Genomic DNA, 23,091 nt, shown 5'->3' with positions numbered 1-23,091 from the left:
GTCTAGGGCCACACCACCCTGAACGCCCCCGATCTCGTCTGGTCTCGGAAGCTAAGCAGGGTCGGGCCTGGTTAGTACTTGGATGGGAGACCGCCTGGGAATACCGGGTGCCACAGGCTGCTGCTTTTTTTTTTTTTTTTTTTTTTGCCTCTTGTTGTGTCCCCTTTCTGGGAGCGCGGCGGCGGCCCGGGGTGGGGGTCACCCCCACCCTCAGCGCCCGCCCGCGGTGCCTGGCGCCCCAGCCCGCACCGTGGGGCCTCCTCTTGTCCCAAGCCGCGACACCGCCGCCACGCGGCAGCATGCGTGGCATCTGGACTGTCAGGTCTCAGACCAAAGGTCTGCTCTGTGGGAACCGACACGCTGGAGGAAACCTTGAGAGTCTGAGAGGGGAGGGAGTTCCAGAAGAAGGCCAGGATGTCATTTGGAGGGAGTATGTGACCAGAACTCGTCCCGTTGCTTTTGGGGTTCTATGGGCTACACGCAGGAATCTTTGGTGGTGGCACCTGATGTTGGGGGATCCGGAGTCACACCCAGACCTGCTCCACAGGCCTCCTTTTACTTTTCTCTTCGGATTCATTATTTTTAAAAAGTGTCTCTTACCTCTATGATTGCATTTTCTTTTCTCTCTCTCTTCAAGCAGATGATGGGAGTACAAGTATTCAGGTGACATGTGTTGCCCGTGCCCCCCTCCCCCCTGTGTTCTTTTTTTTTTTTTTTTTGAGACAGAGTCTCGTTTTGCTGCCCAGGCTAGAGTGAGTGCCATGGCGTCAGCCTAGCTCACAGCAACCTCAATCTCCGGGCTCAAGCAATCCTGCTGCCTCAGCCTCCCGAGTAGTTGGGACTACAGGCATGCACCACCACGCCCGGCTGTGTTTTTCTATATATATTAGTTGGCCAATTAATTTCTTTCTATTTTTAGTAGAGACGGGGTCTCGCTCTTGCTCAGGCTGGTTTCGAACTCCTGACCTGGAGCAATCCGCCCGCCTCAGCCTCCCAGAGAGCTAGGATTACAGGCGTGAGCCACCGCGCCCGGCCCCCCCTGTGTTCTTATTCATATACCTCTCATGTTGTTCCAGCGTATTGTGGGGGTACCAATGTTAAGGTCGGGTGCCTTGCCCTCTCCAAGCCTCCCCCCTCGGGTCAGAGCTTCAAGTGCGCCCATCCCCCAGTCGGTGCGCACCCACCCCATGCCTAATGGATGTGTATGCCCCTCCCCTCCCCCCACACGCCCGACACCCACCCGATGAAGGTGATTCCTCTCTGTCCACTTAGGCGTCCATCCGTTCGTACCAATTTGCTGGTGAGCGCGCTCACGTGGTGCTCGTGTGTCCATTCTTGGGATACCTGGCCTACTGGAACGGGTTCCAGCTCTGGCCAGGAGAACACGAGAGGCGCCCTCTCACCGCTGCTCCTCACAGCCGAATGGCACTCCGTGGTGTCCACGCGCCACATTTTATTCATGCACTCCTGGATGGATGGGCACTCGGGTCGCTTCCACGTCTTTGCGATTGTGAATTGTGCCCTAACTGTCACCCTAACCCTTACCCAGCCCGTCTCCACTGCCCCTGCCTGACGCACTCCTCCCCGGCCAGGCCCGTCACTGTCCTGGGCCCCCGCCTGACCGGCTCCTCCCCGCCCGGCCTCTCACCGTCCTCGGCCCCTGCCTGACCGGCTCCTCCGTCGCCTGGGCCTTCCAAGGGCTTGGTGTGGACGCTGCTTCCAGGAAGCCCTCCAGAAACCCGGCAGCAGGGTGGCCGCAGCAGTCTCCAGCAGCCGTCCCTAAGTCGCGTGAGTGCGGGGGACGTGCCCCCGCTGTGCCGCGGGGGCCCAGCCTGGTGTCTTCCCTGAGGCCCTGCGGCTGGCTGCCGGCTGGGCTGCCCCTCCCCGCAAGGGGAGAGCCGCGGAGGTGGGGACCGCCTCCTGATGGGGACGTACACGCAGCTCTCCACGTCGGATTCCGGGGCTCTCTGTCCTGCCCGAAGGCCCAGCTGGCCTGCGGGTCCTTAGAGTGGCAAAAACATCCGAAAACTGAGATTGAGGGTCCGGTGGGTGTCTTCACTTTTGTGCTGGGCACCCCAGGGAGGCCCGGGGGCTGGCTGGACAACGTGGTCTGCTGGGCGGGGGGGTTGGAGGAGCAACTGATGCCCTTTGCACTTCGGGTAGCAAGAGTCTGAGGTGTCTCTGAGCCCTGTGCCCTGTGGGGGGGGCGGGGGGGAGGAGGAGGAGGAGGAGGAGGAGGAGGTGGGAAGGGCCGGGGCCTGCAGTCCTGTTCCCGGGGTGGCACGGCAAGTGGCCTCTTCCACAGGCTGCTTGGCCTGGGCTCCCTGCACCTGGGCCTTTGGAGGACCGGCCCTGTGCTTGCCAACACTTCCTGCAGGGACCCAGAGCTGGGAGGTGGCATCTCTCAGCCCTGGGTCGGGCAGAGCCCCAGCGGGCCATGCCCACAACCTCTCTCAGCACCGGTCCCCCAGAAGGCTCCTTTGGGACCAGGATTCTCTTGCGGTGACTCTTTAAGGTCTGGCCCCTGGATGGAGGGGCACCAGGAGTAGAGGAGCAGGAAGGGGAAGGGGGTGGCCATGCGAGGGGACACTTTGAGGCCGAGTCCCAGCTTCAGCCTGATCCTCCTGGGAACCCCGCTCTGAGACAAGGAGCCGGGCTTCGCATTCCCACAGCAGCCAGTCGTGGGCTGAGGACACCTGGGGCGTTGGGAACTCCCTGGCTTCTCCTTGGTTTAACATCTGGAGCTGCTTGTGAATCGCGCCGCCACACACACCCGAGCGCAGGTGTCTTCCGCACAGACTGCGGGCCTCGCTCTTCTGAATGCCGCTAGCTCGCCACCCACCCACGGGTGAACCTGGTCAGGGTGCTTTCTCTAAGGGGCAGACTCTTTTCCGGGCGGGCTACCGGTGTCTCTGTTTGCTCGTTTCTTTCTTCCATTTCGGGAAAGTCTTCCTTGCTGGGTGTGGAAATCTCCTATGCCTTCCCTCGCCTATTCTGTCAGCTTTCAAATTCTCTTTCAGTTGCCACCCTCACAGATGGATTAGGAAACTCTTTCCGGTGCACTCATTAGTGAAATGACCTCCAGGAAGCTGGAATCCAATATCTAATGGCCGATTTTTAGCGAGTCCACACGCCAGGGTGGTCGGGGTCCAATGCAGCCCCGGCCAGGCCCAGGCCCCTTGGACTGGGCCACAGGAGGACACGGAGGAGGGTCCCGGCCCCCACGAAGCGGTGCCGGCAGTTCTCCACGGGCTTGGGCGTTTTCCAGAGGTAGGAGATGGAGGGGACTGATTTCTTCAGCGCCCCCCAAACCACGCCACCCCACCCCACCCATGGGACACATCCCCAGAGAGAGACGCCCCATACACTGGCTGTGCCCCAGCCCTGGCCCGGGGGAATAGGCGGCAGCCCACCCACAGGGCGAGGGGGGGGGGCGCAGCTGAAAGGGGTTGTGGGGGAGGGCGGCCCCTGGCTGGGGTCAAAGGGCGAGCGTCCCGCGCGTGCGCAGTCAGCGGCAGGCAGCGACGCGCTGGGGGTGGGCAGCGGGTAGGTGAAGGAGGCCGGGCGAGGAGACGAGGGGGGCTGGGAGGGCTCCACCTTGGCGAGTCCAGCCGTGGAGGCGCATCTTGTGTGAGTGTGAGTGAGTGTGAGTGTGTGTGTGTGTGTATACAGAGACAGCCCCCCGCCCCGCCCCGCCCATCACCCCGTCCCTGGGAGCCCGCGGGACCCGGCCGGAGAACTCAACCGGCCCGGCCCGGCGCGGGGCCTGGGGCGGGAGGCGGCGGCGGGGAAGCCCAGAGAGGCTCGGCTTCTTGAGCGGGGCAGGGGCGCCCTCCGCCGCCGTCTAGGGCCACACCACCCTGAACGCCCCCGATCTCGTCTGGTCTCGGAAGCTAAGCAGGGTCGGGCCTGGTTAGTACTTGGATGGGAGACCGCCTGGGAATACCGGGTGCCACAGGCTGCTGCTTTTTTTTTTTTTTTTTTTTTTTGCCTCTTGTTGTGTCCCCTTTCTGGGAGCGCGGCGGCGGCCCGGGGTGGGGGTCACCCCCACCCTCAGCGCCCGCCCGCGGTGCCTGGCGCCCCAGCCCGCACCGTGGGGCCTCCTCTTGTCCCAAGCCGCGACACCGCCGCCACGCGGCAGCATGCGTGGCATCTGGACTGTCAGGTCTCAGACCAAAGGTCTGCTCTGTGGGAACCGACACGCTGGAGGAAACCTTGAGAGTCTGAGAGGGGAGGGAGTTCCAGAAGAAGGCCAGGATGTCATTTGGAGGGAGTATGTGACCAGAACTCGTCCCGTTGCTTTTGGGGTTCTATGGGCTACACGCAGGAATCTTTGGTGGTGGCACCTGATGTTGGGGGATCCGGAGTCACACCCAGACCTGCTCCACAGGCCTCCTTTTACTTTTCTCTTCGGATTCATTATTTTTAAAAAGTGTCTCTTACCTCTATGATTGCATTTTCTTTTCTCTCTCTCTTCAAGCAGATGATGGGAGTACAAGTATTCAGGTGACATGTGTTGCCCGTGCCCCCCTCCCCCCTGTGTTCTTTTTTTTTTTTTTTTTTGAGACAGAGTCTCGTTTTGCTGCCCAGGCTAGAGTGAGTGCCATGGCGTCAGCCTAGCTCACAGCAACCTCAATCTCCGGGCTCAAGCAATCCTGCTGCCTCAGCCTCCCGAGTAGTTGGGACTACAGGCATGCACCACCACGCCCGGCTGTGTTTTTCTATATATATTAGTTGGCCAATTAATTTCTTTCTATTTTTAGTAGAGACGGGGTCTCGCTCTTGCTCAGGCTGGTTTCGAACTCCTGACCTGGAGCAATCCGCCCGCCTCGGCCTCCCAGAGAGCTAGGATTACAGGCGTGAGCCACCGCGCCCGGCCCCCCCTGTGTTCTTATTCATATACCTCTCATGTTGTTCCAGCGTATTGTGGGGGTACCAATGTTAAGGTCGGGTGCCTTGCCCTCTCCAAGCCTCCCCCCTCGGGTCAGAGCTTCAAGTGCGCCCATCCCCCAGTCGGTGCGCACCCACCCCATGCCTAATGGATGTGTATGCCCCTCCCCTCCCCCCACACGCCCGACACCCACCCGATGAAGGTGATTCCTCTCTGTCCACTTAGGCGTCCATCCGTTCGTACCAATTTGCTGGTGAGCGCGCTCACGTGGTGCTCGTGTGTCCATTCTTGGGATACCTGGCCTACTGGAACGGGTTCCAGCTCTGGCCAGGAGAACACGAGAGGCGCCCTCTCACCGCTGCTCCTCACAGCCGAATGGCACTCCGTGGTGTCCACGCGCCACATTTTATTCATGCACTCCTGGATGGATGGGCACTCGGGTCGCTTCCACGTCTTTGCGATTGTGAATTGTGCCCTAACTGTCACCCTAACCCTTACCCAGCCCGTCTCCACTGCCCCTGCCTGACGCACTCCTCCCCGGCCAGGCCCGTCACTGTCCTGGGCCCCCGCCTGACCGGCTCCTCCCCGCCCGGCCTCTCACCGTCCTCGGCCCCTGCCTGACCGGCTCCTCCGTCGCCTGGGCCTTCCAAGGGCTTGGTGTGGACGCTGCTTCCAGGAAGCCCTCCAGAAACCCGGCAGCAGGGTGGCCGCAGCAGTCTCCAGCAGCCGTCCCTAAGTCGCGTGAGTGCGGGGGACGTGCCCCCGCTGTGCCGCGGGGGCCCAGCCTGGTGTCTTCCCTGAGGCCCTGCGGCTGGCTGCCGGCTGGGCTGCCCCTCCCCGCAAGGGGAGAGCCGCGGAGGTGGGGACCGCCTCCTGATGGGGACGTACACGCAGCTCTCCACGTCGGATTCCGGGGCTCTCTGTCCTGCCCGAAGGCCCAGCTGGCCTGCGGGTCCTTAGAGTGGCAAAAACATCCGAAAACTGAGATTGAGGGTCCGGTGGGTGTCTGCACTTTTGTGCTGGGCACCCCAGGGAGGCCCGGGGGCTGGCTGGACAACGTGGTCTGCTGGGCGGGGGGGTTGGAGGAGCAACTGATGCCCTTTGCACTTCGGGTAGCAAGAGTCTGAGCAAGAGTCTCTGAGCCCTGTGCCCTGTGGGGGGGGGCGGGGGGGAGGAGGAGGAGGAGGAGGAGGAGGAGGAGGTGGGAAGGGCCGGGGCCTGCAGTCCTGTTCCCGGGGTGGCACGGCAAGTGGCCTCTTCCACAGGCTGCTTGGCCTGGGCTCCCTGCACCTGGGCCTTTGGAGGACCGGCCCTGTGCTTGCCAACACTTCCTGCAGGGACCCAGAGCTGGGAGGTGGCATCTCTCAGCCCTGGGTCGGGCAGAGCCCCAGCGGGCCATGCCCACAACCTCTCTCAGCACCGGTCCCCCAGAAGGCTCCTTTGGGACCAGGATTCTCTTGCGGTGACTCTTTAAGGTCTGGCCCCTGGATGGAGGGGCACCAGGAGTAGAGGAGCAGGAAGGGGAAGGGGGTGGCCATGCGAGGGGACACTTTGAGGCCGAGTCCCAGCTTCAGCCTGATCCTCCTGGGAACCCCGCTCTGAGACAAGGAGCCGGGCTTCGCATTCCCACAGCAGCCAGTCGTGGGCTGAGGACACCTGGGGCGTTGGGAACTCCCTGGCTTCTCCTTGGTTTAACGTCTAGAGCTGCTTGTGAATCGCGCCGCCACACACACCCGAGCGCAGGTGTCTTCCGCACAGACTGCGGGCCTCGCTCTTCTGAACGCCGCTAGCTCGCCACCCACCCACGGGTGAACCTGGTCAGGGTGCTTTCTCTAAGGGGCAGACTCTTTTCCGGGCGGGCTACCGGTGTCTCTGTTTGCTCGTTTCTTTCTTCCATTTCGGGAAAGTCTTCCTTGCTGGGTGTGGAAATCTCCTATGCCTTCCCTCGCCTATTCTGTCAGCTTTCAAATTCTCTTTCAGTTGCCACCCTCACAGATGGATTAGGAAACTCTTTCCGGTGCACTCATTAGTGAAATGACCTCCAGGAAGCTGGAATCCAATATCTAATGGCCGATTTTTAGCGAGTCCACACGCCAGGGTGGTCGGGGTCCAATGCAGCCCCGGCCAGGCCCAGGCCCCTTGGACTGGGCCACAGGAGGACACGGAGGAGGGTCCCGGCCCCCACGAAGCGGTGCCGGCAGTTCTCCACGGGCTTGGGCGTTTTCCAGAGGTAGGAGATGGAGGGGACTGATTTCTTCAGCGCCCCCCAAACCACGCCACCCCACCCCACCCATGGGACACATCCCCAGAGAGAGACGCCCCATACACTGGCTGTGCCCCAGCCCTGGCCCGGGGGAATAGGCGGCAGCCCACCCACAGGGCGAGGGGGGGGGGCGCAGCTGAAAGGGGTTGTGGGGGAGGGCGGCCCCTGGCTGGGGTCAAAGGGCGAGCGTCCCGCGCGTGCGCAGTCAGCGGCAGGCAGCGACGCGCTGGGGGTGGGCAGCGGGTAGGTGAAGGAGGCCGGGCGAGGAGACGAGGGGGGCTGGGAGGGCTCCACCTTGGCGAGTCCAGCCGTGGAGGCGCATCTTGTGTGAGTGTGAGTGAGTGTGAGTGTGTGTGTGTGTGTATACAGAGACAGCCCCCCGCCCCGCCCCGCCCATCACCCCGTCCCTGGGAGCCCGCGGGACCCGGCCGGAGAACTCAACCGGCCCGGCCCGGCGCGGGGCCTGGGGCGGGAGGCGGCGGCGGGGAAGCCCAGAGAGGCTCGGCTTCTCGAGCGGGGCAGGGGCGCCCTCCGCCGCCGTCTAGGGCCACACCACCCTGAACGCCCCCGATCTCGTCTGGTCTCGGAAGCTAAGCAGGGTCGGGCCTGGTTAGTACTTGGATGGGAGACCGCCTGGGAATACCGGGTGCCACAGGCTGCTGCTTTTTTTTTTTTTTTTTTTTTTTTTGCCTCTTGTTGTGTCCCCTTTCTGGGAGCGCGGCGGCGGCCCGGGGTGGGGGTCACCCCCACCCTCAGCGCCCGCCCGCGGTGCCTGGCGCCCCAGCCCGCACCGTGGGGCCTCCTCTTGTCCCAAGCCGCGACACCGCCGCCACGCGGCAGCATGCGTGGCATCTGGACTGTCAGGTCTCAGACCAAAGGTCTGCTCTGTGGGAACCGACACGCTGGAGGAAACCTTGAGAGTCTGAGAGGGGAGGGAGTTCCAGAAGAAGGCCAGGATGTCATTTGGAGGGAGTATGTGACCAGAACTCGTCCCGTTGCTTTTGGGGTTCTATGGGCTACACGCAGGAATCTTTGGTGGTGGCACCTGATGTTGGGGGATCCGGAGTCACACCCAGACCTGCTCCACAGGCCTCCTTTTACTTTTCTCTTCGGATTCATTATTTTTAAAAAGTGTCTCTTACCTCTATGATTGCATTTTCTTTTCTCTCTCTCTTCAAGCAGATGATGGGAGTACAAGTATTCAGGTGACATGTGTTGCCCGTGCCCCCCTCCCCCCTGTGTTCTTTTTTTTTTTTTTTTTTGAGACAGAGTCTCGTTTTGCTGCCCAGGCTAGAGTGAGTGCCATGGCGTCAGCCTAGCTCACAGCAACCTCAATCTCCGGGCTCAAGCAATCCTGCTGCCTCAGCCTCCCGAGTAGTTGGGACTACAGGCATGCACCACCACGCCCGGCTGTGTTTTTCTATATATATTAGTTGGCCAATTAATTTCTTTCTATTTTTAGTAGAGACGGGGTCTCGCTCTTGCTCAGGCTGGTTTCGAACTCCTGACCTGGAGCAATCCGCCCGCCTCGGCCTCCCAGAGAGCTAGGATTACAGGCGTGAGCCACCGCGCCCGCCCCCCCCCTGTGTTCTTATTGATATACCTCTCATGTTGTTCCAGCGTATTGTGGGGGTACCAATGTTAAGGTCGGGTGCCTTGCCCTCTCCAAGCCTCCCCCCTCGGGTCAGAGCTTCAAGTGCGCCCATCCCCCAGTCGGTGCGCACCCACCCCATGCCTAATGGATGTGTATGCCCCTCCCCTCCCCCCACACGCCCGACACCCACCCGATGAAGGTGATTCCTCTCTGTCCACTTAGGCGTCCATCCGTTCGTACCAATTTGCTGGTGAGCGCGCTCACGTGGTGCTCGTGTGTCCATTCTTGGGATACCTGGCCTACTGGAACGGGTTCCAGCTCTGGCCAGGAGAACACGAGAGGCGCCCTCTCACCGCTGCTCCTCACAGCCGAATGGCACTCCGTGGTGTCCACGCGCCACATTTTATTCATGCACTCCTGGATGGATGGGCACTCGGGTCGCTTCCACGTCTTTGCGATTGTGAATTGTGCCCTAACTGTCACCCTAACCCTTACCCAGCCCGTCTCCACTGCCCCTGCCTGACGCACTCCTCCCCGGCCAGGCCCGTCACTGTCCTGGGCCCCCGCCTGACCGGCTCCTCCCCGCCCGGCCTCTCACCGTCCTCGGCCCCTGCCTGACCGGCTCCTCCGTCGCCTGGGCCTTCCAAGGGCTTGGTGTGGACGCTGCTTCCAGGAAGCCCTCCAGAAACCCGGCAGCAGGGTGGCCGCAGCAGTCTCCAGCAGCCGTCCCTAAGTCGCGTGAGTGCGGGGGACGTGCCCCCGCTGTGCCGCGGGGGCCCAGCCTGGTGTCTTCCCTGAGGCCCTGCGGCTGGCTGCCGGCTGGGCTGCCCCTCCCCGCAAGGGGAGAGCCGCGGAGGTGGGGACCGCCTCCTGATGGGGACGTACACGCAGCTCTCCACGTCGGATTCCGGGGCTCTCTGTCCTGCCCGAAGGCCCAGCTGGCCTGCGGGTCCTTAGAGTGGCAAAAACATCCGAAAACTGAGATTGAGGGTCCGGTGGGTGTCTGCACTTTTGTGCTGGGCACCCCAGGGAGGCCCGGGGGCTGGCTGGACAACGTGGTCTGCTGGGCGGGGGGGTTGGAGGAGCAACTGATGCCCTTTGCACTTCGGGTAGCAAGAGTCTGAGCAAGAGTCTCTGAGCCCTGTGCCCTGTGGGGGGGGGCGGGGGGGAGGAGGAGGAGGAGGAGGAGGAGGAGGAGGTGGGAAGGGCCGGGGCCTGCAGTCCTGTTCCCGGGGTGGCACGGCAAGTGGCCTCTTCCACAGGCTGCTTGGCCTGGGCTCCCTGCACCTGGGCCTTTGGAGGACCGGCCCTGTGCTTGCCAACACTTCCTGCAGGGACCCAGAGCTGGGAGGTGGCATCTCTCAGCCCTGGGTCGGGCAGAGCCCCAGCGGGCCATGCCCACAACCTCTCTCAGCACCGGTCCCCCAGAAGGCTCCTTTGGGACCAGGATTCTCTTGCGGTGACTCTTTAAGGTCTGGCCCCTGGATGGAGGGGCACCAGGAGTAGAGGAGCAGGAAGGGGAAGGGGGTGGCCATGCGAGGGGACACTTTGAGGCCGAGTCCCAGCTTCAGCCTGATCCTCCTGGGAACCCCGCTCTGAGACAAGGAGCCGGGCTTCGCATTCCCACAGCAGCCAGTCGTGGGCTGAGGACACCTGGGGCGTTGGGAACTCCCTGGCTTCTCCTTGGTTTAACGTCTAGAGCTGCTTGTGAATCGCGCCGCCACACACACCCGAGCGCAGGTGTCTTCCGCACAGACTGCGGGCCTCGCTCTTCTGAACGCCGCTAGCTCGCCACCCACCCACGGGTGAACCTGGTCAGGGTGCTTTCTCTAAGGGGCAGACTCTTTTCCGGGCGGGCTACCGGTGTCTCTGTTTGCTCGTTTCTTTCTTCCATTTCGGGAAAGTCTTCCTTGCTGGGTGTGGAAATCTCCTATGCCTTCCCTCGCCTATTCTGTCAGCTTTCAAATTCTCTTTCAGTTGCCACCCTCACAGATGGATTAGGAAACTCTTTCCGGTGCACTCATTAGTGAAATGACCTCCAGGAAGCTGGAATCCAATATCTAATGGCCGATTTTTAGCGAGTCCACACGCCAGGGTGGTCGGGGTCCAATGCAGCCCCGGCCAGGCCCAGGCCCCTTGGACTGGGCCACAGGAGGACACGGAGGAGGGTCCCGGCCCCCACGAAGCGGTGCCGGCAGTTCTCCACGGGCTTGGGCGTTTTCCAGAGGTAGGAGATGGAGGGGACTGATTTCTTCAGCGCCCCCCAAACCACGCCACCCCACCCCACCCATGGGACACATCCCCAGAGAGAGACGCCCCATACACTGGCTGTGCCCCAGCCCTGGCCCGGGGGAATAGGCGGCAGCCCACCCACAGGGCGAGGGGGGGGGGCGCAGCTGAAAGGGGTTGTGGGGGAGGGCGGCCCCTGGCTGGGGTCAAAGGGCGAGCGTCCCGCGCGTGCGCAGTCAGCGGCAGGCAGCGACGCGCTGGGGGTGGGCAGCGGGTAGGTGAAGGAGGCCGGGCGAGGAGACGAGGGGGGCTGGGAGGGCTCCACCTTGGCGAGTCCAGCCGTGGAGGCGCATCTTGTGTGAGTGTGAGTGAGTGTGAGTGTGTGTGTGTGTGTATACAGAGACAGCCCCCCGCCCCGCCCCGCCCATCACCCCGTCCCTGGGAGCCCGCGGGACCCGGCCGGAGAACTCAACCGGCCCGGCCCGGCGCGGGGCCTGGGGCGGGAGGCGGCGGCGGGGAAGCCCAGAGAGGCTCGGCTTCTTGAGCGGGGCAGGGGCGCCCTCCGCCGCCGTCTAGGGCCACACCACCCTGAACGCCCCCGATCTCGTCTGGTCTCGGAAGCTAAGCAGGGTCGGGCCTGGTTAGTACTTGGATGGGAGACCGCCTGGGAATACCGGGTGCCACAGGCTGCTGCTTTTTTTTTTTTTTTTTTTTTTTTGCCTCTTGTTGTGTCCCCTTTCTGGGAGCGCGGCGGCGGCCCGGGGTGGGGGTCACCCCCACCCTCAGCGCCCGCCCGCGGTGCCTGGCGCCCCAGCCCGCACCGTGGGGCCTCCTCTTGTCCCAAGCCGCGACACCGCCGCCACGCGGCAGCATGCGTGGCATCTGGACTGTCAGGTCTCAGACCAAAGGTCTGCTCTGTGGGAACCGACACGCTGGAGGAAACCTTGAGAGTCTGAGAGGGGAGGGAGTTCCAGAAGAAGGCCAGGATGTCATTTGGAGGGAGTATGTGACCAGAACTCGTCCCGTTGCTTTTGGGGTTCTATGGGCTACACGCAGGAATCTTTGGTGGTGGCACCTGATGTTGGGGGATCCGGAGTCACACCCAGACCTGCTCCACAGGCCTCCTTTTACTTTTCTCTTCGGATTCATTATTTTTAAAAAGTGTCTCTTACCTCTATGATTGCATTTTCTTTTCTCTCTCTCTTCAAGCAGATGATGGGAGTACAAGTATTCAGGTGACATGTGTTGCCCGTGCCCCCCTCCCCCCTGTGTTCTTTTTTTTTTTTTTTTTTGAGACAGAGTCTCGTTTTGCTGCCCAGGCTAGAGTGAGTGCCATGGCGTCAGCCTAGCTCACAGCAACCTCAATCTCCGGGCTCAAGCAATCCTGCTGCCTCAGCCTCCCGAGTAGTTGGGACTACAGGCATGCACCACCACGCCCGGCTGTGTTTTTCTATATATATTAGTTGGCCAATTAATTTCTTTCTATTTTTAGTAGAGACGGGGTCTCGCTCTTGCTCAGGCTGGTTTCGAACTCCTGACCTGGAGCAATCCGCCCGCCTCGGCCTCCCAGAGAGCTAGGATTACAGGCGTGAGCCACCGCGCCCGCCCCCCCCTGTGTTCTTATTGATATACCTCTCATGTTGTTCCAGCGTATTGTGGGGGTACCAATGTTAAGGTCGGGTGCCTTGCCCTCTCCAAGCCTCCCCCCTCGGGTCAGAGCTTCAAGTGCGCCCATCCCCCAGTCGGTGCGCACCCACCCCATGCCTAATGGATGTGTATGCCCCTCCCCTCCCCCCACACGCCCGACACCCACCCGATGAAGGTGATTCCTCTCTGTCCACTTAGGCGTCCATCCGTTCGTACCAATTTGCTGGTGAGCGCGCTCACGTGGTGCTCGTGTGTCCATTCTTGGGATACCTGGCCTACTGGAACGGGTTCCAGCTCTGGCCAGGAGAACACGAGAGGCGCCCTCTCACCGCTGCTCCTCACAGCCGAATGGCACTCCGTGGTGTCCACGCGCCACATTTTATTCATGCACTCCTGGATGGATGGGCACTCGGGTCGCTTCCACGTCTTTGCGATTGTGAATTGTGCCCTAACTGTCACCCTAACCCTTACCCAGCCCGTCTCCACTGCCCCTGCCTGACGCACTCCTCCCCGGCCAGGCCCGTCACTGTCCTGGGCCCCCGCCTGACCGGCTCCTCCCCGCCCGGCCTCTCACCGTCCTCGGCCCCTGCCTGACCGGCTCCTCCGTCGCCTGGGCCTTCCAAGGGCTTGGTGTGGACGCTGCTTCCAGGAAGCCCTCCAGAAACCCGGCAGCAGGGTGGCCGCAGCAGTCTCCAGCAGCCGTCCCTAAGTCGCGTGAGTGCGGGGGACGTGCCCCCGCTGTGCCGCGGGGGCCCAGCCTGGTGTCTTCCCTGAGGCCCTGCGGCTGGCTGCCGGCTGGGCTGCCCCTCCCCGCAAGGGGAGAGCCGCGGAGGTGGGGACCGCCTCCTGATGGGGACGTACACGCAGCTCTCCACGTCGGATTCCGGGGCTCTCTGTCCTGCCCGAAGGCCCAGCTGGCCTGCGGGTCCTTAGAGTGGCAAAAACATCCGAAAACTGAGATTGAGGGTCCGGTGGGTGTCTGCACTTTTGTGCTGGGCACCCCAGGGAGGCCCGGGGGCTGGCTGGACAACGTGGTCTGCTGGGCGGGGGGGTTGGAGGAGCAACTGATGCCCTTTGCACTTCGGGTAGCAAGAGTCTGAGCAAGAGTCTCTGAGCCCTGTGCCCTGTGGGGGGGGGCGGGGGGGAGGAGGAGGAGGAGGAGGAGGAGGAGGAGGTGGGAAGGGCCGGGGCCTGCAGTCCTGTTCCCGGGGTGGCACGGCAAGTGGCCTCTTCCACAGGCTGCTTGGCCTGGGCTCCCTGCACCTGGGCCTTTGGAGGACCGGCCCTGTGCTTGCCAACACTTCCTGCAGGGACCCAGAGCTGGGAGGTGGCATCTCTCAGCCCTGGGTCGGGCAGAGCCCCAGCGGGCCATGCCCACAACCTCTCTCAGCACCGGTCCCCCAGAAGGCTCCTTTGGGACCAGGATTCTCTTGCGGTGACTCTTTAAGGTCTGGCCCCTGGATGGAGGGGCACCAGGAGTAGAGGAGCAGGAAGGGGAAGGGGGTGGCCATGCGAGGGGACACTTTGAGGCCGAGTCCCAGCTTCAGCCTGATCCTCCTGGGAACCCCGCTCTGAGACAAGGAGCCGGGCTTCGCATTCCCACAGCAGCCAGTCGTGGGCTGAGGACACCTGGGGCGTTGGGAACTCCCTGGCTTCTCCTTGGTTTAACGTCTAGAGCTGCTTGTGAATCGCGCCGCCACACACACCCGAGCGCAGGTGTCTTCCGCACAGACTGCGGGCCTCGCTCTTCTGAACGCCGCTAGCTCGCCACCCACCCACGGGTGAACCTGGTCAGGGTGCTTTCTCTAAGGGGCAGACTCTTTTCCGGGCGGGCTACCGGTGTCTCTGTTTGCTCGTTTCTTTCTTCCATTTCGGGAAAGTCTTCCTTGCTGGGTGTGGAAATCTCCTATGCCTTCCCTCGCCTATTCTGTCAGCTTTCAAATTCTCTTTCAGTTGCCACCCTCACAGATGGATTAGGAAACTCTTTCCGGTGCACTCATTAGTGAAATGACCTCCAGGAAGCTGGAATCCAATATCTAATGGCCGATTTTTAGCGAGTCCACACGCCAGGGTGGTCGGGGTCCAATGCAGCCCCGGCCAGGCCCAGGCCCCTTGGACTGGGCCACAGGAGGACACGGAGGAGGGTCCCGGCCCCCACGAAGCGGTGCCGGCAGTTCTCCACGGGCTTGGGCGTTTTCCAGAGGTAGGAGATGGAGGGGACTGATTTCTTCAGCGCCCCCCAAACCACGCCACCCCACCCCACCCATGGGACACATCCCCAGAGAGAGACGCCCCATACACTGGCTGTGCCCCAGCCCTGGCCCGGGGGAATAGGCGGCAGCCCACCCACAGGGCGAGGGGGGGGGCGCAGCTGAAAGGGGTTGTGGGGGAGGGCGGCCCCTGGCTGGGGTCAAAGGGCGAGCGTCCCGCGCGTGCGCAGTCAGCGGCAGGCAGCGACGCGCTGGGGGTGGGCAGCGGGTAGGTGAAGGAGGCCGGGCGAGGAGACGAGGGGGGCTGGGAGGGCTCCACCTTGGCGAGTCCAGCCGTGGAGGCGCATCTTGTGTGAGTGTGAGTGAGTGTGAGTGTGTGTGTGTGTGTATACAGAGACAGCCCCCCGCCCCGCCCCGCCCATCACCCCGTCCCTGGGAGCCCGCGGGACCCGGCCGGAGAACTCAACCGGCCCGGCCCGGCGCGGGGCCTGGGGCGGGAGGCGGCGGCGGGGAAGCCCAGAGAGGCTCGGCTTCTTGAGCGGGGCAGGGGCGCCCTCCGCCGCCGTCTAGGGCCACACCACCCTGAACGCCCCCGATCTCGTCTGGTCTCGGAAGCTAAGCAGGGTCGGGCCTGGTTAGTACTTGGATGGGAGACCGCCTGGGAATACCGGGTGCCACAGGCTGCTGCTTTTTTTTTTTTTTTTTTTTTTTTGCCTCTTGTTGTGTCCCCTTTCTGGGAGCGCGGCGGCGGCCCGGGGTGGGGGTCACCCCCACCCTCAGCGCCCGCCCGCGGTGCCTGGCGCCCCAGCCCGCACCGTGGGGCCTCCTCTTGTCCCAAGCCGCGACACCGCCGCCACGCGGCAGCATGCGTGGCATCTGGACTGTCAGGTCTCAGACCAAAGGTCTGCTCTGTGGGAACCGACACGCTGGAGGAAACCTTGAGAGTCTGAGAGGGGAGGGAGTTCCAGAAGAAGGCCAGGATGTCATTTGGAGGGAGTATGTGACCAGAACTCGTCCCGTTGCTTTTGGGGTTCTATGGGCTACACGCAGGAATCTTTGGTGGTGGCACCTGATGTTGGGGGATCCGGAGTCACACCCAGACCTGCTCCACAGGCCTCCTTTTACTTTTCTCTTCGGATTCATTATTTTTAAAAAGTGTCTCTTACCTCTATGATTGCATTTTCTTTTCTCTCTCTCTTCAAGCAGATGATGGGAGTACAAGTATTCAGGTGACATGTGTTGCCCGTGCCCCCCTCCCCCCTGTGTTCTTTTTTTTTTTTTTTTTTGAGACAGAGTCTCGTTTTGCTGCCCAGGCTAGAGTGAGTGCCATGGCGTCAGCCTAGCTCACAGCAACCTCAATCTCCGGGCTCAAGCAATCCTGCTGCCTCAGCCTCCCGAGTAGTTGGGACTACAGGCATGCACCACCACGCCCGGCTGTGTTTTTCTATATATATTAGTTGGCCAATTAATTTCTTTCTATTTTTAGTAGAGACGGGGTCTCGCTCTTGCTCAGGCTGGTTTCGAACTCCTGACCTGGAGCAATCCGCCCGCCTCGGCCTCCCAGAGAGCTAGGATTACAGGCGTGAGCCACCGCGCCCGCCCCCCCCCTGTGTTCTTATTGATATACCTCTCATGTTGTTCCAGCGTATTGTGGGGGTACCAATGTTAAGGTCGGGTGCCTTGCCCTCTCCAAGCCTCCCCCCTCGGGTCAGAGCTTCAAGTGCGCCCATCCCCCAGTCGGTGCGCACCCACCCCATGCCTAATGGATGTGTATGCCCCTCCCCTCCCCCCACACGCCCGACACCCACCCGATGAAGGTGATTCCTCTCTGTCCACTTAGGCGTCCATCCGTTCGTACCAATTTGCTGGTGAGCGCGCTCACGTGGTGCTCGTGTGTCCATTCTTGGGATACCTGGCCTACTGGAACGGGTTCCAGCTCTGGCCAGGAGAACACGAGAGGCGCCCTCTCACCGCTGCTCCTCACAGCCGAATGGCACTCCGTGGTGTCCACGCGCCACATTTTATTCATGCACTCCTGGATGGATGGGCACTCGGGTCGCTTCCACGTCTTTGCGATTGTGAATTGTGCCCTAACTGTCACCCTAACCCTTACCCAGCCCGTCTCCACTGCCCCTGCCTGACGCACTCCTCCCCGGCCAGGCCCGTCACTGTCCTGGGCCCCCGCCTGACCGGCTCCTCCCCGCCCGGCCTCTCACCGTCCTCGGCCCCTGCCTGACCGGCTCCTCCGTCGCCTGGGCCTTCCAAGGGCTTGGTGTGGACGCTGCTTCCAGGAAGCCCTCCAGAAACCCGGCAGCAGGGTGGCCGCAGCAGTCTCCAGCAGCCGTCCCTAAGTCGCGTGAGTGCGGGGGACGTGCCCCCGCTGTGCCGCGGGGGCCCAGCCTGGTGTCTTCCCTGAGGCCCTGCGGCTGGCTGCCGGCTGGGCTGCCCCTCCCCGCAAGGGGAGAGCCGCGGAGGTGGGGACCGCCTCCTGATGGGGACGTACACGCAGCTCTCCACGTCGGATTCCGGGGCTCTCTGTCCTGCCCGAAGGCCCAGCTGGCCTGCGGGTCCTTAGAGTGGCAAAAACATCCGAAAACTGAGATTGAGGGTCCGGTGGGTGTCTGCACTTTTGTGCTGGGCACCCCAGGGAGGCCCGGGGGCTGGCTGGACAACGTGGTCTGCTGGGCGGGGGGGTTGGAGGAGCAACTGATGCCCTTTGCACTTCGGGTAGCAAGAGTCTGAGCAAGAGTCTCTGAGCCCTGTGCCCTGTGGGGGGGGGCGGGGGGGAGGAGGAGGAGGAGGAGGAGGAGGAGGAGGTGGGAAGGGCCGGGGCCTGCAGTCCTGTTCCCGGGGTGGCACGGCAAGTGGCCTCTTCCACAGGCTGCTTGGCCTGGGCTCCCTGCACCTGGGCCTTTGGAGGACCGGCCCTGTGCTTGCCAACACTTCCTGCAGGGACCCAGAGCTGGGAGGTGGCATCTCTCAGCCCTGGGTCGGGCAGAGCCCCAGCGGGCCATGCCCACAACCTCTCTCAGCACCGGTCCCCCAGAAGGCTCCTTTGGGACCAGGATTCTCTTGCGGTGACTCTTTAAGGTCTGGCCCCTGGATGGAGGGGCACCAGGAGTAGAGGAGCAGGAAGGGGAAGGGGGTGGCCATGCGAGGGGACACTTTGAGGCCGAGTCCCAGCTTCAGCCTGATCCTCCTGGGAACCCCGCTCTGAGACAAGGAGCCGGGCTTCGCATTCCCACAGCAGCCAGTCGTGGGCTGAGGACACCTGGGGCGTTGGGAACTCCCTGGCTTCTCCTTGGTTTAACGTCTGGAGCTGCTTGTGAATCGCGCCGCCACACACACCCGAGCGCAGGTGTCTTCCGCACAGACTGCGGGCCTCGCTCTTCTGAACGCCGCTAGCTCGCCACCCACCCACGGGTGAACCTGGTCAGGGTGCTTTCTCTAAGGGGCAGACTCTTTTCCGGGCGGGCTACCGGTGTCTCTGTTTGCTCGTTTCTTTCTTCCATTTCGGGAAAGTCTTCCTTGCTGGGTGTGGAAATCTCCTATGCCTTCCCTCGCCTATTCTGTCAGCTTTCAAATTCTCTTTCAGTTGCCACCCTCACAGATGGATTAGGAAACTCTTTCCGGTGCACTCATTAGTGAAATGACCTCCAGGAAGCTGGAATCCAATATCTAATGGCCGATTTTTAGCGAGTCCACACGCCAGGGTGGTCGGGGTCCAATGCAGCCCCGGCCAGGCCCAGGCCCCTTGGACTGGGCCACAGGAGGACACGGAGGAGGGTCCCGGCCCCCACGAAGCGGTGCCGGCAGTTCTCCACGGGCTTGGGCGTTTTCCAGAGGTAGGAGATGGAGGGGACTGATTTCTTCAGCGCCCCCCAAACCACGCCACCCCACCCCACCCATGGGACACATCCCCAGAGAGAGACGCCCCATACACTGGCTGTGCCCCAGCCCTGGCCCGGGGGAATAGGCGGCAGCCCACCCACAGGGCGAGGGGGGGGGCGCAGCTGAAAGGGGTTGTGGGGGAGGGCGGCCCCTGGCTGGGGTCAAAGGGCGAGCGTCCCGCGCGTGCGCAGTCAGCGGCAGGCAGCGACGCGCTGGGGGTGGGCAGCGGGTAGGTGAAGGAGGCCGGGCGAGGAGACGAGGGGGGCTGGGAGGGCTCCACCTTGGCGAGTCCAGCCGTGGAGGCGCATCTTGTGTGAGTGTGAGTGAGTGTGAGTGTGTGTGTGTGTGTATACAGAGACAGCCCCCCGCCCCGCCCCGCCCATCACCCCGTCCCTGGGAGCCCGCGGGACCCGGCCGGAGAACTCAACCGGCCCGGCCCGGCGCGGGGCCTGGGGCGGGAGGCGGCGGCGGGGAAGCCCAGAGAGGCTCGGCTTCTTGAGCGGGGCAGGGGCGCCCTCCGCCGCCGTCTAGGGCCACACCACCCTGAACGCCCCCGATCTCGTCTGGTCTCGGAAGCTAAGCAGGGTCGGGCCTGGTTAGTACTTGGATGGGAGACCGCCTGGGAATACCGGGTGCCACAGGCTGCTGCTTTTTTTTTTTTTTTTTTTTTTGCCTCTTGTTGTGTCCCCTTTCTGGGAGCGCGGCGGCGGCCCGGGGTGGGGGTCACCCCCACCCTCAGCGCCCGCCCGCGGTGCCTGGCGCCCCAGCCCGCACCGTGGGGCCTCCTCTTGTCCCAAGCCGCGACACCGCCGCCACGCGGCAGCATGCGTGGCATCTGGACTGTCAGGTCTCAGACCAAAGGTCTGCTCTGTGGGAACCGACACGCTGGAGGAAACCTTGAGAGTCTGAGAGGGGAGGGAGTTCCAGAAGAAGGCCAGGATGTCATTTGGAGGGAGTATGTGACCAGAACTCGTCCCGTTGCTTTTGGGGTTCTATGGGCTACACGCAGGAATCTTTGGTGGTGGCACCTGATGTTGGGGGATCCGGAGTCACACCCAGACCTGCTCCACAGGCCTCCTTTTACTTTTCTCTTCGGATTCATTATTTTTAAAAAGTGTCTCTTACCTCTATGATTGCATTTTCTTTTCTCTCTCTCTTCAAGCAGATGATGGGAGTACAAGTATTCAGGTGACATGTGTTGCCCGTGCCCCCCTCCCCCCTGTGTTCTTTTTTTTTTTTTTTTTGAGACAGAGTCTCGTTTTGCTGCCCAGGCTAGAGTGAGTGCCATGGCGTCAGCCTAGCTCACAGCAACCTCAATCTCCGGGCTCAAGCAATCCTGCTGCCTCAGCCTCCCGAGTAGTTGGGACTACAGGCATGCACCACCACGCCCGGCTGTGTTTTTCTATATATATTAGTTGGCCAATTAATTTCTTTCTATTTTTAGTAGAGACGGGGTCTCGCTCTTGCTCAGGCTGGTTTCGAACTCCTGACCTGGAGCAATCCGCCCGCCTCGGCCTCCCAGAGAGCTAGGATTACAGGCGTGAGCCACCGCGCCCGCCCCCCCCTGTGTTCTTATTCATATACCTCTCATGTTGTTCCAGCGTATTGTGGGGGTACCAATGTTAAGGTCGGGTGCCTTGCCCTCTCCAAGCCTCCCCCCTCGGGTCAGAGCTTCAAGTGCGCCCATCCCCCAGTCGGTGCGCACCCACCCCATGCCTAATGGATGTGTATGCCCCTCCCCTCCCCCCACACGCCCGACACCCACCCGATGAAGGTGATTCCTCTCTGTCCACTTAGGCGTCCATCCGTTCGTACCAATTTGCTGGTGAGCGCGCTCACGTGGTGCTCGTGTGTCCATTCTTGGGATACCTGGCCTACTGGAACGGGTTCCAGCTCTGGCCAGGAGAACACGAGAGGCGCCCTCTCACCGCTGCTCCTCACAGCCGAATGGCACTCCGTGGTGTCCACGCGCCACATTTTATTCATGCACTCCTGGATGGATGGGCACTCGGGTCGCTTCCACGTCTTTGCGATTGTGAATTGTGCCCTAACTGTCACCCTAACCCTTACCCAGCCCGTCTCCACTGCCCCTGCCTGACGCACTCCTCCCCGGCCAGGCCCGTCACTGTCCTGGGCCCCCGCCTGACCGGCTCCTCCCCGCCCGGCCTCTCACCGTCCTCGGCCCCTGCCTGACCGGCTCCTCCGTCGCCTGGGCCTTCCAAGGGCTTGGTGTGGACGCTGCTTCCAGGAAGCCCTCCAGAAACCCGGCAGCAGGGTGGCCGCAGCAGTCTCCAGCAGCCGTCCCTAAGTCGCGTGAGTGCGGGGGACGTGCCCCCGCTGTGCCGCGGGGGCCCAGCCTGGTGTCTTCCCTGAGGCCCTGCGGCTGGCTGCCGGCTGGGCTGCCCCTCCCCGCAAGGGGAGAGCCGCGGAGGTGGGGACCGCCTCCTGATGGGGACGTACACGCAGCTCTCCACGTCGGATTCCGGGGCTCTCTGTCCTGCCCGAAGGCCCAGCTGGCCTGCGGGTCCTTAGAGTGGCAAAAACATCTGAAAACTGAGATTGAGGGTCCGGTGGGTGTCTTCACTTTTGTGCTGGGCACCCCAGGGAGGCCCGGGGGCTGGCTGGACAACGTGGTCTGCTGGGCGGGGGGGGTTGGAGGAGCAACTGATGCCCTTTGCACTTCGGGTAGCAAGAGTCTGAGGTGTCTCTGAGCCCTGTGCCCTGTGGGGGGGGCGGGGGGGAGGAGGAGGAGGAGGAGGAGGAGGAGGTGGGAAGGGCCGGGGCCTGCAGTCCTGTTCCCGGGGTGGCACGGCAAGTGGCCTCTTCCACAGGCTGCTTGGCCTGGGCTCCCTGCACCTGGGCCTTTGGAGGACCGGCCCTGTGCTTGCCAACACTTCCTGCAGGGACCCAGAGCTGGGAGGTGGCATCTCTCAGCCCTGGGTCGGGCAGAGCCCCAGCGGGCCATGCCCACAACCTCTCTCAGCACCGGTCCCCCAGAAGGCTCCTTTGGGACCAGGATTCTCTTGCGGTGACTCTTTAAGGTCTGGCCCCTGGATGGAGGGGCACCAGGAGTAGAGGAGCAGGAAGGGGAAGGGGGTGGCCATGCGAGGGGACACTTTGAGGCCGAGTCCCAGCTTCAGCCTGATCCTCCTGGGAACCCCGCTCTGAGACAAGGAGCCGGGCTTCGCATTCCCACAGCAGCCAGTCGTGGGCTGAGGACACCTGGGGCGTTGGGAACTCCCTGGCTTCTCCTTGGTTTAACATCTGGAGCTGCTTGTGAATCGCGCCGCCACACACACCCGAGCGCAGGTGTCTTCCGCACAGACTGCGGGCCTCGCTCTTCTGAATGCCGCTAGCTCGCCACCCACCCACGGGTGAACCTGGTCAGGGTGCTTTCTCTAAGGGGCAGACTCTTTTCCGGGCGGGCTACCGGTGTCTCTGTTTGCTCGTTTCTTTCTTCCATTTCGGGAAAGTCTTCCTTGCTGGGTGTGGAAATCTCCTATGCCTTCCCTCGCCTATTCTGTCAGCTTTCAAATTCTCTTTCAGTTGCCACCCTCACAGATGGATTAGGAAACTCTTTCCGGTGCACTCATTAGTGAAATGACCTCCAGGAAGCTGGAATCCAATATCTAATGGCCGATTTTTAGCGAGTCCACACGCCAGGGTGGTCGGGGTCCAATGCAGCCCCGGCCAGGCCCAGGCCCCTTGGACTGGGCCACAGGAGGACACGGAGGAGGGTCCCGGCCCCCACGAAGCGGTGCCGGCAGTTCTCCACGGGCTTGGGCGTTTTCCAGAGGTAGGAGATGGAGGGGACTGATTTCTTCAGCGCCCCCCAAACCACGCCACCCCACCCCACCCATGGGACACATCCCCAGAGAGAGACGCCCCATACACTGGCTGTGCCCCAGCCCTGGCCCGGGGGAATAGGCCGCAGCCCACCCACAGGGCGAGGGGGGGGCGCAGCTGAAAGGGGTTGTGGGGGAGGGCGGCCCCTGGCTGGGGTCAAAGGGCGAGCGTCCCGCGCGTGCGCAGTCAGCGGCAGGCAGCGACGCGCTGGGGGTGGGCAGCGGGTAGGTGAAGGAGGCCGGGCGAGGAGACGAGGGGGGCTGGGAGGGCTCCACCTTGGCGAGTCCAGCCGTGGAGGCGCATCTTGTGTGAGTGTGAGTGAGTGTGAGTGTGTGTGTGTGTGTATACAGAGACAGCCCCCCGCCCCGCCCCGCCCATCACCCCGTCCCTGGGAGCCCGCGGGACCCGGCCGGAGAACTCAACCGGCCCGGCCCGGCGCGGGGCCTGGGGCGGGAGGCGGCGGCGGGGAAGCCCAGAGAGGCTCGGCTTCTTGAGCGGGGCAGGGGCGCCCTCCGCCGCC

The 23,091-nt window shown here is 62.8% G+C and overlaps 6 non-coding genes across 6 annotated transcripts; all 6 read left to right on the top strand.

Moving 5' to 3' along the window:
* LOC142868609 (5S ribosomal RNA) lies at positions 1 to 119 on the top strand. Its single transcript, XR_012917555.1, has one exon. It is a non-coding gene; the product is annotated as a 5S ribosomal RNA (ribosomal RNA).
* Positions 120 to 3,842: 3,723 nt separating this feature from the next.
* Positions 3,843 to 3,961, top strand: LOC142868608 (5S ribosomal RNA). The gene has a single exon (XR_012917554.1). It is a non-coding gene; the product is annotated as a 5S ribosomal RNA (ribosomal RNA).
* Positions 3,962 to 7,693: 3,732 nt separating this feature from the next.
* Positions 7,694 to 7,812, top strand: LOC142868607 (5S ribosomal RNA). The gene has a single exon (XR_012917553.1). It is a non-coding gene; the product is annotated as a 5S ribosomal RNA (ribosomal RNA).
* Positions 7,813 to 11,547: 3,735 nt separating this feature from the next.
* Positions 11,548 to 11,666, top strand: LOC142868606 (5S ribosomal RNA). The gene has a single exon (XR_012917552.1). It is a non-coding gene; the product is annotated as a 5S ribosomal RNA (ribosomal RNA).
* Positions 11,667 to 15,398: 3,732 nt separating this feature from the next.
* Positions 15,399 to 15,517, top strand: LOC142868605 (5S ribosomal RNA). Its single transcript, XR_012917551.1, has one exon. It is a non-coding gene; the product is annotated as a 5S ribosomal RNA (ribosomal RNA).
* A 3,733-nt stretch (positions 15,518 to 19,250) lies between these two features.
* Positions 19,251 to 19,369, top strand: LOC142868604 (5S ribosomal RNA). The gene has a single exon (XR_012917550.1). It is a non-coding gene; the product is annotated as a 5S ribosomal RNA (ribosomal RNA).
* Positions 19,370 to 23,091: the final 3,722 nt, after the last annotated feature.

The sequence above is a fragment of the Microcebus murinus genome, unplaced genomic scaffold (genome assembly GCF_040939455.1).
Source record: "Microcebus murinus isolate Inina unplaced genomic scaffold, M.murinus_Inina_mat1.0 scaf035_hap2_Mmur4.0, whole genome shotgun sequence".
Lineage (NCBI taxonomy): Eukaryota > Metazoa > Chordata > Mammalia > Primates > Cheirogaleidae > Microcebus > Microcebus murinus.
The sequence above is the reverse complement of the archived record's forward strand: the minus strand, read 5'-3'. Positions and strand labels throughout refer to the sequence as shown.